This window comes from Pyrus communis, chromosome 10, assembly GCF_041283825.1.
Source record: "Pyrus communis isolate YQ-2024b chromosome 10, ASM4128382v1, whole genome shotgun sequence".
Lineage (NCBI taxonomy): Eukaryota > Viridiplantae > Streptophyta > Magnoliopsida > Rosales > Rosaceae > Pyrus > Pyrus communis.
The window spans coordinates 18067766-18080950 of record NC_142574.1 but is presented as its reverse complement, the minus strand read 5'-3'; the positions used below and the strand labels follow the sequence as shown (position 1 = coordinate 18080950).

The window sequence follows — 13185 nt, the reverse complement described above, 5'->3', positions numbered from 1 at the left end:
ATACTTGTATTTCTTGTATTAGGGGTAAAATGTCTAGGATACCTTTTCCTGTTAGAAATGACAGTTGTAGGGTTCCTTTTGAGAAAGTTCATACCGATGTTTGGGGTCCAACACCTGTAAAATCTGTGGAAGGTTTTCGATACTATGTACTTTTTGTAGATGAATATACCAGATTTACTTGGATATTTCCCATGTGCAACAAATCTGATGTGTTTGCAATTTTTCTCAAGTTCTATGCTTTCATTCATACTCAGTTTGGGTTAACAATTAAAGGTTTGCAAACAGATGGTGGAGGTGAATACACTAGCAAGTGGTTTACGTCCTTTTTGGCTGCAAAAGGCATTCTGCAGTTTATTTCTTGTCCTTACACACCTCAACAGAATGGGATTTCTGAGAGGAAACACAGACATGTGGTGGACACTGCTCTCACTTTGTTAAATGCTTCTGGTTTAAGTAGTGAGTTTTGATACTTTGCTTGTGCTCATGCAGTTTTTCTGATTAATAAAATGCCGTGTAAAACCTTGTCTTTTAGTTCTCCCTATCAGCTACTATACAACAAAGTGCCTGAGGTACAGTCCTTAAGAATTTTTGGAACTGCTGTGTTTCCATGGATCAAGCCGTATAACAATCATAAATTGCAGTTTACGTCCAAAATGTGTATCTTCTTAGGCTATGCAATGGCGTATAAGGGAGTAATATGTTATGATCAACAGTCTAAGAAATGCATTATATCACGGCATGTTATTTTTGAAGAGTCAATGTTTCCAGCAAGGTTGGGGCCTTCTCACAGTGGTGTGGCATCTGCTGAGACAATCAATCAAACTAGCTATGTGGTTATACCATTTCCTATTCCCATGAGGTCTACAAGGGGTCAGTTTGAGCACGGTCAGCTATCACAGAATCACATTTATGAATACTCTTTAGCATCAACATCTCATGGTTCCTCCTCTACAACAAGTGATACACCAACTCCACCTCCTTTGCTTCCTGTCCTCGATCCTACTCAACTTCAGGTATTATTACCTTTGTCTGAGCATTCATCTAGCACTGATTCACATGTCTTACCTGTACACCAACCACTTCATCCTCGGATTCAAACTCGGTTACAAACAGGTGCTATTTCCAGAAAGAATTATGCAGCTCATTTGGCAACTTTCCCTGAGTTAAATTCATTACAAATACTGGAGTCTTGCTCTGATATGTCCTGCTCTGGTTCGATTACTAGTGCATGTCCTGGAGTGTTTTCCTTCCTAGCTGATATCACAGAACCTGAAGAACCTAAAACTTTTAGGGCAGCATCGTGTAAGTCTGAATGGCAACATGCTATGCAAGAAGAATATGATGCATTAAAGGCTCAAGGTACATGGGTTCTAGTTCCACCTCCATCTCAAAGAACAATTGTAGGTAGCAAATGGGTGTATAAAATAAAGAAACATCCAGATGGATCAATATCAAGGTATAAGGCTCGGTTAGTTGCTCAGGGGTACACTCAAGAACACGGGCTGGATTACTCAGAGACCTTCAGTCCTGTGGTCCGACACACTACTGTTCGATTAATTCTTGTTTTAGCTGCACAGCTTGGTTGGAATCTGCGACAACTAGACATTAAAAATGCTTTTTGGCATGGTGATCTCGAGGAAGAGGTCTACATGCAGCAACCTCAAGGATTTGTGGATCCTTCCTGTCCAAGTTATGTGTGTAAACTCATTAAATCTCTATATGGCTTGAAACAAGCCCCGAGAGCCTGGAACTCGAAGTTCACGAGTTATCTTCCATCCCTTGGTTTCACAACTTCCTTATCTGATACAAGCTTATTTGTTAAAGTCGATAAAGGGGATATTGTTATCTTATTGCTCTATGTAGACGATATTATACTCACTGGTTCCAACCCTACAACAGTTCAAGCAGTGATCAGTGACCTTGCAGACGTTTTTGATCTCAAAGACATGGGCAGATTGTCTTATTTCTTGGGGTTGCAGATTCAGTATAAAGAAGATGGTTCACTGTTTATCAGCCAAACGAAATATGCTCAAGATCTCCTCAAGAAGGCAGCAATGGAGACATGTAAACCTACATCCACACCGTCTAAACCACATGCACAATTACTTGAACAAGAAGGTGCTCTTCTCTCTGACACACGTCATTATCGAAGTTTGGTCGGGGCTCTCCAATATTTGACCTTTACTCGGCCAGATCTTGCTCAGGCTGTTAACATGGTCTGTCAATTTATGACTTCTCCGACTGATCTTCATATGCATCTTGTCAAACGCATTTTACGGTACCTGAAAGGAACACTTGAGTATGGTTTACATTACAAAAAGAGCTTGGATTTCAATTTGCTGGCCTATTCTGATTCCGACTGGGCAGCAGACATAAATACCCGACGTTCAATAACTGGTTTTGTGATTTACTTGGGCGATAATCCCATTTCATGGCAGTCTAAGAAGCAATCCACCGTATCTCGCAGCTCTACTGAGGCTGAATACAAAGCGTTAGCACATTCTGCAGCTGATTTGTTTTGGATTCGATCTCTTCTCAAAGACATGCATCAGCAAATTTTGGTGCCTCCAGTACTTTACTGTGACAATCTGAGTGCTTTAGCTCTAAGCTCCAATCCTGTCTTTCATTCGAAGATCAAACATCTTGATATCGACTATCATTTTGTTCGTGAAAAGGTCCAACGGGGTGATTTACTTGTCCAATATATACGTACTGAAGAACAGGTTGCAGATGTGTTCACCAAAGGCCTGCATGGTCCTGTGTTTGTAAAGCACTGCCGACACCTTGCTCTTGCTGTTTCAGGTCCAGTTTTAGATCCCGTTTTAGGTGTTTAGCTATTTCAAACTTCACTTGGCAGATCCATGTTCAGTTTGAGGGGGGAGTAATAACCAATATAACAGAATTGCCACATGGCATTATCTAGAAGATGGGGTAGTTAATACAGGTAGAAGGGTACTGTTGTAATTAGTCCTTATGGGTATATAAGGAGTAATAGGGTTCTCATTTGTGGTAAGAAAGCATTGTAAGAATTTCTGAAAGTATTAATACATACTCTCTTTCTTCCTCTCTATCTCTCCTCATCTTCTTCTTCATTTCTGGTATCCATTGTTGTTCACAGCTTCTCTGTGTTAATAGTAACTCAGTTGTTGTATAGACCCCGTTGACTTCGAATATAACAGCTAAAACCCAATTGGGCACAGGAGTACATTAACAAAGTCAAATGGTCGCTACGATTCAGTTAAATATTAATTAAAATTTTTAGTTACAACTCAGATGGCTAAACCCACATTGGCGATTCTTATATAAAGCTCAATCACAAATGCTATGTTCGTCAGTACATCGAGGTTCGATTAAACGCACAATACATAAAAATCAGACATTTAGAACGATGGGGATGATCAAGAGAGTACTATTTCGACATTTTCGAGCTCTGATTAATCGAAAGAACAATTTGATCAGAAGCAATGCTTTAATGGAGGCCGTTGCAAAAGTAAATGGTGATCATCGTCGTAAGAGTACTAGCGTAATTTCTCATCAGACTCAGGAAGATGGGGCTGTGAGGATGAAGATTCTGGTAAGAAAGGATGATTTGAAGCAAGTTCTGGAGCTCATGAATGGCAACAGCATTCATAACCAAGCATCAGTTGTTAGGGCAACGTCTTCATTTTCTTTGGAGCAGAGGCTAAATGTTTTGAGAAAAAAGCAAATTCAAAGAGCCAAACAACGCCACCAGAGTTCTTGGAGTCCTGAATTGCAAAGCATCCCTGAAGAATTTCAATTTTAAAACCTTAATTACAACTAAAATTTTCGAGTGTGTTATTTGACTTTGTGTTTGACATCATACTTTGATCGCATGTAATTTTTTTCTCCAATTCATATTGGTTTCTTTCAACATAATGAAACTATCCTTGTTGGTTCTATCATCTATGGTAGCTTGTTATAGCTCTAACTAGCTTTAGTTTGGGCTTTCCGATTTATCAAAATTAATCTTTTATGCTTCTCTCGGGAATAACTTACATGACACAAGTATACCACTTCAGTAGGGTTCCGTACCAATATAATAAAGACATGTGTAAAATTTTCTTTATATGTCCTTATTTCATGAATACAGATATCGTAACGATATATTCGTGTTATGTAAGTTTTTCTCACTTGAAGGTTCCTCTTAATTGTAAATGATTACTCTTTGGGCTTAAAATAGCTGGGTAAAAAGATTCGGGCTGCCCCAGCCCGTTAACGCTGATGAAATTGAGGTTCCATCATAAAACCAATTGGTAATATGGGGAGTAGCCCAAGACCATATAAGCACATAGCAAACCTTGTCCCTCACCGATGTGGGACAACTCTCAACACGCCCCCGCACGTGAGGCGGATTTTCAAGCCTACACGTGGACAACAACTGGGTGACGTGGAGCGCGTGTGGCCGTTTGGCTTCACACGAGGACAACCCGCTCTGATACCATGATGAAATTGAGGTTCCACCATAAAACCAATTGGCAATATGGGGAGTAGCCCAAGACCATATAAGCACATAGCAAACCTTGTCCCTCACCGATGTGGGACAACTCTCAACAACCGCTGCATATATACACAATTTAAAAGTTTACAGAATAACGGCTATCCTTCAAACCCCTCCCCAAGAAGAAGACGGAGGAGGAAGAAAAAAAGAGTGGACCCCTTTGTCTATTGAGTAATGAGTTGCAACAGCTATTTTCCCAGCGCCGTCTAATCCCCTGAAACCATTAAAAAATGGCTGCATCTCTCGCGCACAATCAGCTCTTACCTCTACAACTCCACCTCCCCGCCAGCGAGCCTTTTACGAAAACGAGCCGGTGAGCCCAAAGCAAACCAAAGCTCCGACCAGCCGAAGTTTCCTAAATTGGTTCGCGGAATCCGAAAACTTTCGAAGAATCCGAGCACCTGGATTAAACCCCTCAACAACTATGCGCTCAAACAGGCTCTTCGGGAGTATGTTGAATCTGGGTCCATGGAGGATGCACTCCGGGTGTTAGAGAAAATGTCCCATTCAGATACGTATTACTGGAATGTTATGATTAGAGGTCTCGCTGATAATTGGTTGTTCCGGGAGGCGAATGATTTTTATCATAGTATGCAAAGGGAAGGTGTTCGAGCTGTAATTATACCTACCCATTTGTGATCAAGGCTTGTGGTGGGTTGTTGTCGTTGGATGAAGGGCAAAAGGTTCATGGGAAGTTGTCTAAGGTCGGTTTGGATTTGCATGTTTATGTCGGTAACTCGCTTTGTGCTGCATATGCGAAACTTGGTTGTATAGAGTATGCAGAGAGAGTGTTTGACGAAAGGCCTGTTAAAGACTTGGTTTCTTGATATTTTATGATTGGCGGGTATGCTGCTATTAGGGATGGCTGGAGGGCGATGGTTTGTTTTCAGGAAATGCAGGTGCTTGGGATGAAGCCTGATAGATTCAGTATGATTGGCAGTCTTAATGCTTGTGCTATTGAGTGCTTTCTCCAACCAGGGAAAGAAATCCATTGCCAGGTGCTGAAATGTATGCTTGAATCGGATTCAGATGTCATGGTGCAGACCTCGCTTATCGATATGTACCACAAATGTGGTACAGTGGAATATGCAGAGAGGTTGTTTGATGAGATTTGCACCAAGAATGTTGTGGTTTGGAATGCCATGATACGTGGGTATACTCAAAATGCTCGTCCACTTGAGTCACTTTCTTGCTTGAAAAAAATGCAAGAGGCAGATAAGTTGATTCCTGATTCTATCACAATGATCAATTCTCTTCCCTCTTGCACACAACTAGGAGCCTTATTGGAAGGTAAATCAATCCATGGCTATGCCATTAGACGAGGTTTTCTCCCTAATATTGTATTGGAAACTGCATTGATCTATTTGTATGGTGCCCGCAGCAGGATAAATTTGGCAGAACATATATTTGGTCAGCTAATTAAAAAGAACTTGATATCATGGAATAGCATGATTTCTGCATATGTACAAAGTGGACAGAACATGGAAGCCTTGGAACTATTTTGGAATCTCTTGAATGAACCGCTTGAACCAGATGCAATTACATTTTCCAGCATAATACCTGCCTATTCTGAAGTAGCATCAATAGGGGAGCGGAAGCAAATTCATGGTTATATCACAAATGTATGCAAAATGTGGGTATCTGGAGACGGCACAAGAAGTTTTTGATAGGATGATATTCGGGGATGTCAGTTCATGGAACACTATAATTATGGCTTATGCAATACATGGGCTTGAGAGAATATCCATCGAGTTTTTCTCCAAATGAGAGACAATGGCATTCAACCTAACGAGAGAACATTTGTTTCCCTGTTAGCGGCGTGTAGTGCTTCTGGCATGGTTGATGAGGGTTGGAAATACTATGACTCAATGAAAAGAGACTATGGTATTGATCCTGGAATAGAGCACTCTGGTTGTATGATTGATCTTCTTGGTCGAACAGGTAATCTTGACAGTGCCAAGATTTTTATCGATGAAATGTCACTGCTTCCCACAGCCAGAATTTGGGGGTCATTACTGGCAGCTAGTAGAAACAACAGAAATATAGAGTTCGCTGAACTTGCTGCTGAGCATATTTTGTCCTTGGAACATGATAATACCGGGTGTTATGTCTTGCTTGCTAATATGTACGCTGAAGCTGGGAGGTGGGAAGATGTAGAACGGCTTAAATATCATATGAAGCAAAGAGGACACCGGAAAACTGTCGTGTGCAGTTTTGATGAGACCAAACGTAGGTCTTACAGATTCATCAACCAAGATACGACCCATGTTGAAACCTACTGATTTATGCTGTTTTAGATTTGATTCTGAGGAAGATAGGGGAAGACAAATACGTTCATAGTATCACCAAGTTCAGACCGTTGGATTTGAAGAAAAAGAGAGCAAATTCCGCCGAGAGTCACGGTGTAAGATTGGCAATTTGTTTTGGTTTGATCTCTACGGAAATCAGACACCCCGTTGTTGTTAGGAAAAACACTAGAATCTGTAGAATCTGTGAAGACTGTCATAGTGCTGCAAAGAAGATTTCAGAAATCACCAAGAGAGAGATAATTGTTGGAGATTTAAAGGTCTTTCACCACTTCATTGACAGCAATTGCTCTTGTCGCGATTACTGGTGAGACTAGTTTTGTAGAAACATGGTGTATATACACATTTATATTGCACAACTGTGACTAAACATCTAGGCCTCCTTTGGTGCTTAGGATGGATTGGGTTGAATAACTCACTAAATCCTATGTTAGTTGATAGAAGCAATGAAAGAAACTTATCTTTTTGTGTGTAAATTTCATGCCATCCGGTCTAATTTGCTTTGAGGTGATGTAATTCAAATAGGGAATTCATTTACCAAATGCATTTAACATAAATAAGATACTTTTTTTTTATAAGTACCGCAACAACGACAAATCAGCCCTTAAGTATCTGGATTGTTGTAATATATATAAAAAGATCACGTAGTATGGATGCAGTCCAGCAGGTAGCAACACAGAAGACAGCTAAGCACGCAACTTCCACCCCATTAAACTATTTAAACCGATTATAAAGATGAACATAATTGCTGATGCACGGTTAAGAAGTATAAGAGTGCCAACTGCTCCATCGATCTTTAATAAAGAGGAAATTGACACGATCTCTCCCTTCCTTCCCCCTCTCCTAACAACACCAAACACCCCCACCCCCCCCCCCCCCTCCAACAAACACACACACACACACTTTCATATCTCTCTTATGCCATCTTTCCACGATGTCCATTCCCCACACACCTTCATACTTCAATAATTTATTTGATGTCCATTCCATACCCCACTCCCCCACCCACCCAACACCACACCCCACACAACACCACCCCCCCCCCCCTCCCTCCCCACCCCCCCCCCCCCTCCCTCCCTCCCCCCCCCCCCCCCCCCCCTCCCTCCTCCCTCCCCCCCGGCTTTCATATCTCTCTCATGTCATCATTCCACGATCTGGTTTAATCATTTATTTGATGTCCATGCATCACTATTACAATAAATATCTGATGGGACTTCAGTTAGCATTATATGTGTGGGAAATGAAATTCTAAATTGGTTAAGGGAAATTGTTATTAGGGTTCCAAAAATCTCATTTGGCATTTCAAATTTTCTATAATTAGAAAGAAAAATACACTTGTAAGGATTGTAGAATGAGACTTTGGGAGTGCTAATAACAATTTCCTTGGTTCAGCCATCAAAATGAGGGATCTTCGATAACTATCAAACTTCCTCCAAATTGGTATGGTACATATTTATTCGGTTTTGCTCTCTCTTGTTGTCAAAGACGACTTTGGTGATGCAAAAATGATGTTTGGATATAAGTTCAAATTTCAAAACTAATCCTAGTGAAAGCCAAACCAGTTATCCTTTGTATTTTTTTTTTCTTTATTTTTAATAAGAAAGGGGAATTGACTTCTTCTATCGGATCATATCACGCGTGTGCCCAAAAAAAATAATGCATATTTGTGTGGTGTAGTGCGTTTCCACTCTGAGATGAGCAAATTTATATTGCTCCACTGCATTTTACAGACCTGTTTTTGTAGAAAAAGGTATGTAGGCTAAAAAATATATTTGTTATTGATACGTGAATGTGGAAAAATGGAAGAGAATGCTTTTTTTCTCATTGTGTTTCTCTACAAGATTACAAGGATATATATACATGATACAAGTGTGTAGGTAGGACAAGGTAGCCGTCCTAGTGTGTAGGTAGGACAAGGTAGGACGGCTGTAGAGGACAAGGTAGCCGTCCTAGTGTGTAGGTAGGACAAGGTAGGACGGCTGTAGGACGGCTTGACGGCTGTAGGACGGCTAGTGTGTAGGTAGGACAAGGTAGGACAGCTGTAGGACGGCTTATTCTTCCAATAATAATATTATATACAATTACACAAGGACTCCAACCATATTCCTTATTTGTCTAACACTCCCCCTCAAGTTGGAGAGTGGATGTCAAGAACTCCCAACTTGCGTAACATACCCGAAAACTTTTCTTTCCCAAGAGGTTTGGTAAACAAGTCTGCCAACTGTTGTGCCGTACCCACATGCTTGGTCTTTATTGTGCCATCTACAATCTTATCTCGTATAAAGTGACAATCCATCTCAATGTGATGAGTTCGTTCATGAAAAACAGGATTGGCAGCTATATGTAACGCTGCTTGATTATCACAAAATAAAATGGAAGGACCATCCAAAGGAATGTTCAAATCCTTCAACAAAAAACGAAGCCAAACTATCTCGCAACAAGCACCTGCCATGGCCCTATATTCCGCCTCTGCTGAAGAGAGCGAAACGGTTTTCTGTCGTTTCGTCCGCCAAGAAATCAAAGAACCGCCCAAGAATACACAATACCCAGTAGTCGAACGGCGAGTGATAGGGCAACCTGCCCAATCAGAATCACAAAACGCAGTTAACTTGGTCTGGTTGTCAGAACGAAATAATAAACCTTGACCTGGAGTAGCCTTCAAATAACGAACAATACGAAGCGCAGCATCCATATGAGATATCCTTGGCTCGTGCATAAAACGGCTTAGAACATGCACAGAATAGGTGATATCCGGCCGAGTGATAGTGAGATATATTAACCGACCTACTAATCGTCGATACTTTTCAGGATCCTTGAGAAGTTCTCCTTTATCAGATAATTTTGTGTCATCCATAGGAAAAGCAATGGGTCGTGCTCCCAAAAAACCATAGTCCTTGAGAATCTCTAATGCATACTTGCGTTGAGAAATATAAATCCCTTGTTTGGAACGAGAAACCTCAATACCCAAAAAATATTTTAAATCACCAAGGTCTTTTATCCGAAAATGATCACGGAGAAAAGACTTCAGAGAATTAATGGCACTAGCATCATTGCCTGTAATCACAATATCATCCACATAAATGAGCAAAGCTGTGAAAGAAATACCAGACTTTTTAGTGAACAATGAATAGTCAGCTTTAGATTGTTGAAAACCGGCAGAAATGATGGCACTAGTGAATTTGGCAAACCATTGGCGAGAAGCCTGCTTAAGACCATAAAGTGACTTGTGAAGGCGACACACAAGATTCTCCCCCTGTCGCCGAAGACCAGGAGGAGGAGACATATAGATTTCTTCATGTAAGTCACCATGTAAGAAAGCATTATTAACATCAAGCTGATGAAGAGACCAAGACTAACTAGCAGCAAGAGCAAGAAGACAATGCACCGTAATCATCTTAGCAGTAGGAGAAAAAGTGTCATGATAATCAATACCTTCAGCCTGAGTGAAGCCTTTAGCAACCAAACGAGCTTTGTAGCGGTCAATAGAGCCGTCGGAATTGTGCTTGAGTTTGTACACCCACTTACAACCAATGGGAATTTTGCCAGGGGGCAAGGAAGTTAAAGTCCAAGTACCATTAGCATGTAAAGCTTGAAGCTCCTCAGTCATAGCACGTTGCCAATTGGGGTCAATGGCAGCCTCGGCAAAGGAGGAAGGCTCCACAGTCCGACTGACAGAGTTAATGTAAGAAAAATGCCTGGGAGAGTAACGGTGATAAGAGAGAAAATTACAAAGTGGATATCGCGTACCTTGTGTAGAATCGGGTTGCGAAGTCGAAGATGGGTGGGATGGCAGAATCACCTGCGAGCAAACGTAGTCTTTTAAATAGGATACAGGTTTATGGGCACGGGAAAAAGTGCGGGGAAGGAGAGGATTGGTAGGTAGTGGGGGGGTAGGGATGTCCGTGGGTAAAAGGGTGAAAGGTGGAGGAGGGTGAGGCGTCGGGGCAGGAAGGGGTGGGTTATATGTAAAGTCCAGAGGGGGTGGGATGGGTAGGGTAGGCGAAGAGGATGGGATAGGAGGGTGAGAAACGGCATAAAGGAAAGTAGTTTTGTGAAAGATGACGTCTCGACTAGTGAAAATGCGGTGATTGTCGAGATCGTAAAGGGTATAGGCCTTTTGTCCATGAGGATAACCGAGAAAAATGCAACGATGAGCCCGAGAGGAAAATTTGGTGGTGGGAGTGACAGAGGTGGCATATGCCAGACAACCAAAGACGCGGAAGTGGTCATAAGATGGGGTTTTCAAAAAGAGAACCTCAAATGGGGATTTATGATGGAGAAGACGGGTAGGGAGACGATTGATGAGATAAGTAGCGGTAAGAACACATTCCCCCCAAAACTTGATAGGAAGATGGGATTGAAAACGAAGGGCGCGAGCGGTTTCAAGAAGATGACGATGTTTTCTTTCAACAACGCCATTTTGTTGGGGGGTATAAACACAAGAAGTTTGTAAAAGCACCCCATGATCAGAGAAAAAACTACGAATAGATAAAAATTCACCACCATTGTCAGTACGAATGCATTGGATGGTAGTGAGGAATTGGGTAGTGACATAAGCAAAAAAATCCTTAATTAATTGTTGAGTGTCGGATTTATGTTTCATGAGGAAGACCCACGTAAAGCGAGAAAAATCATCCACAATGGTTAAGAAATAATGAGCACCAGAAAGAGAAGATTGACGATTCGGGCCCCAAATATCACAATGAATTAAAGCAAAAGGGAAAGTTGATGAAATTGAACTCAAAAGAAAAGGTTGACGAGTTTGTTTTGCCAACGGACAAACATCACAAATATGACTAGAATCAAAAGTACAATTAAGAGAGCTAGATGCTAAAGCTTGCAAACGAGTGGAGGATGGGTGACCAAGACGCCTATGCCAGAGGGAGGAGGGGATGGTAATGATGTTGCAGAGAGGTTGACGGGTGGGGAGAGAAGAGGTAAGGGCCACAAGGTAATACAGATCGCCACGTCGCTTACCCACACCAATCATCGTCTTCGAAACCAAGTCCTGCAAAACACACCAAGAAGGAAAGAAGGTTATGGAACACGATAATCCATCTGTAAGTTTACCAACCGATAAAAGGTCCACTCGGAAATTAGGGACACATAAAACATCCTTCAAAGTAACTGATGAATTTAAAGGAAGAGTGTCGGTAAAAGTAATGGGAGCGGAAGCACCACTAGGCAAAGAAACAGGCGGCAAATGTGAAAGAGAACGATTAACCAAACATGAAGTGGAAGAAGTAATATGATCCGTAGCACCACTATCAAGAATCCATTGACCATGACGAGAGGTGACAGGTAACAAACCTTGGGCAAAATCAGTAGTGAGCACGGCATTGGCCTGAGGAGGGGTGGTGGTGTCACGTAGAGCAGCTAGAACACGGGAGTGCTGCTCGACAGAGAGGTCAGGCATGGCAAGCTGCAAGTCATGCAAAGTGGGCTGGGCCCCGTGCACTTGGTGGGTCGCTGAAGTAGAAGATGAGGCGGGGGCCTGGGTGCCTTGCACGTGATGGGCCTGGGTGAAATTATGGGGCCGGGAAGCAGAAAACCGTGGCTGCCGGGGAGGACTGGAAGGTGCATGGCTGCGGGAAGAACTGGAAGCAGTGGCACGGCGCGGTGGTCACCACGGTTGGCCATGGAGGGGATGGCCAACGGGATAGCCATGAAGTTTATGGCAGGTGTCTCGGGTATGATAATCAAAATTGCAGTAGGTGCAGTGGAGGGGAGGACGAGCAGAGGAGGGACGGGACGGGCCACGAACAGCCATGGCAGCAAGTTGATCGACAGAGCGGAGGACGCCCAGGGAGCGTTGTTTTTCAGCCTGAGACACCGAGGAACAGGCCTGACGAACAGTGGGAAGGGGATTCATTAAAAGAATCTGGTCACGAACAGCAACAAAGGATTCGTTGAGGCCCATTAAAAATTGCATGAGTTGTTGACGGTCATGCTTGGCGGTGCAAGAGCACGTGCAGCCATCATTATAAGAAGCAAGCTCATCCCAGAGAGCTTTCAGGCGAGTAAAATAGGGGGAGATAGAAGAAGAACCTTGAGAAATTGTAGCAAGTTCCCGGTTGAGTTGGAAGATGCGTGGAGCATTACTCTGAGAGAAGCGTTCGCGAAGATCATCCCATACAGCTTGGACAGAGGTGGAAAAAAAGCACAGATTCTTGAAGGTCAGGTTCCAAAGAATGCAGAAGCCAAGAGAGAATCATGTCATTGCAACGACGCCAAGCCGCGTGAGCATCAGGGTCGTCGGAGGAAGAAGGTTCTTGGATATCGCCAGTGATGAAACCAAGTTTATTCTTGGCACTCAAGGAAAGCTGCATGCCACGGGCCCAGGATGTGTAGTTATCACCA

The 13185-nt window shown here is 42.4% G+C and overlaps 1 pseudogene; it reads left to right on the top strand.

Annotated features, from left to right (window-relative positions):
* The first annotated feature begins 4373 nt into the window (after positions 1-4373).
* LOC137727387 (pentatricopeptide repeat-containing protein At4g35130, chloroplastic pseudogene) lies at positions 4374-7382 on the top strand (annotated as a pseudogene).
* The last annotated feature ends 5803 nt before the right edge of the window (positions 7383-13185 follow it).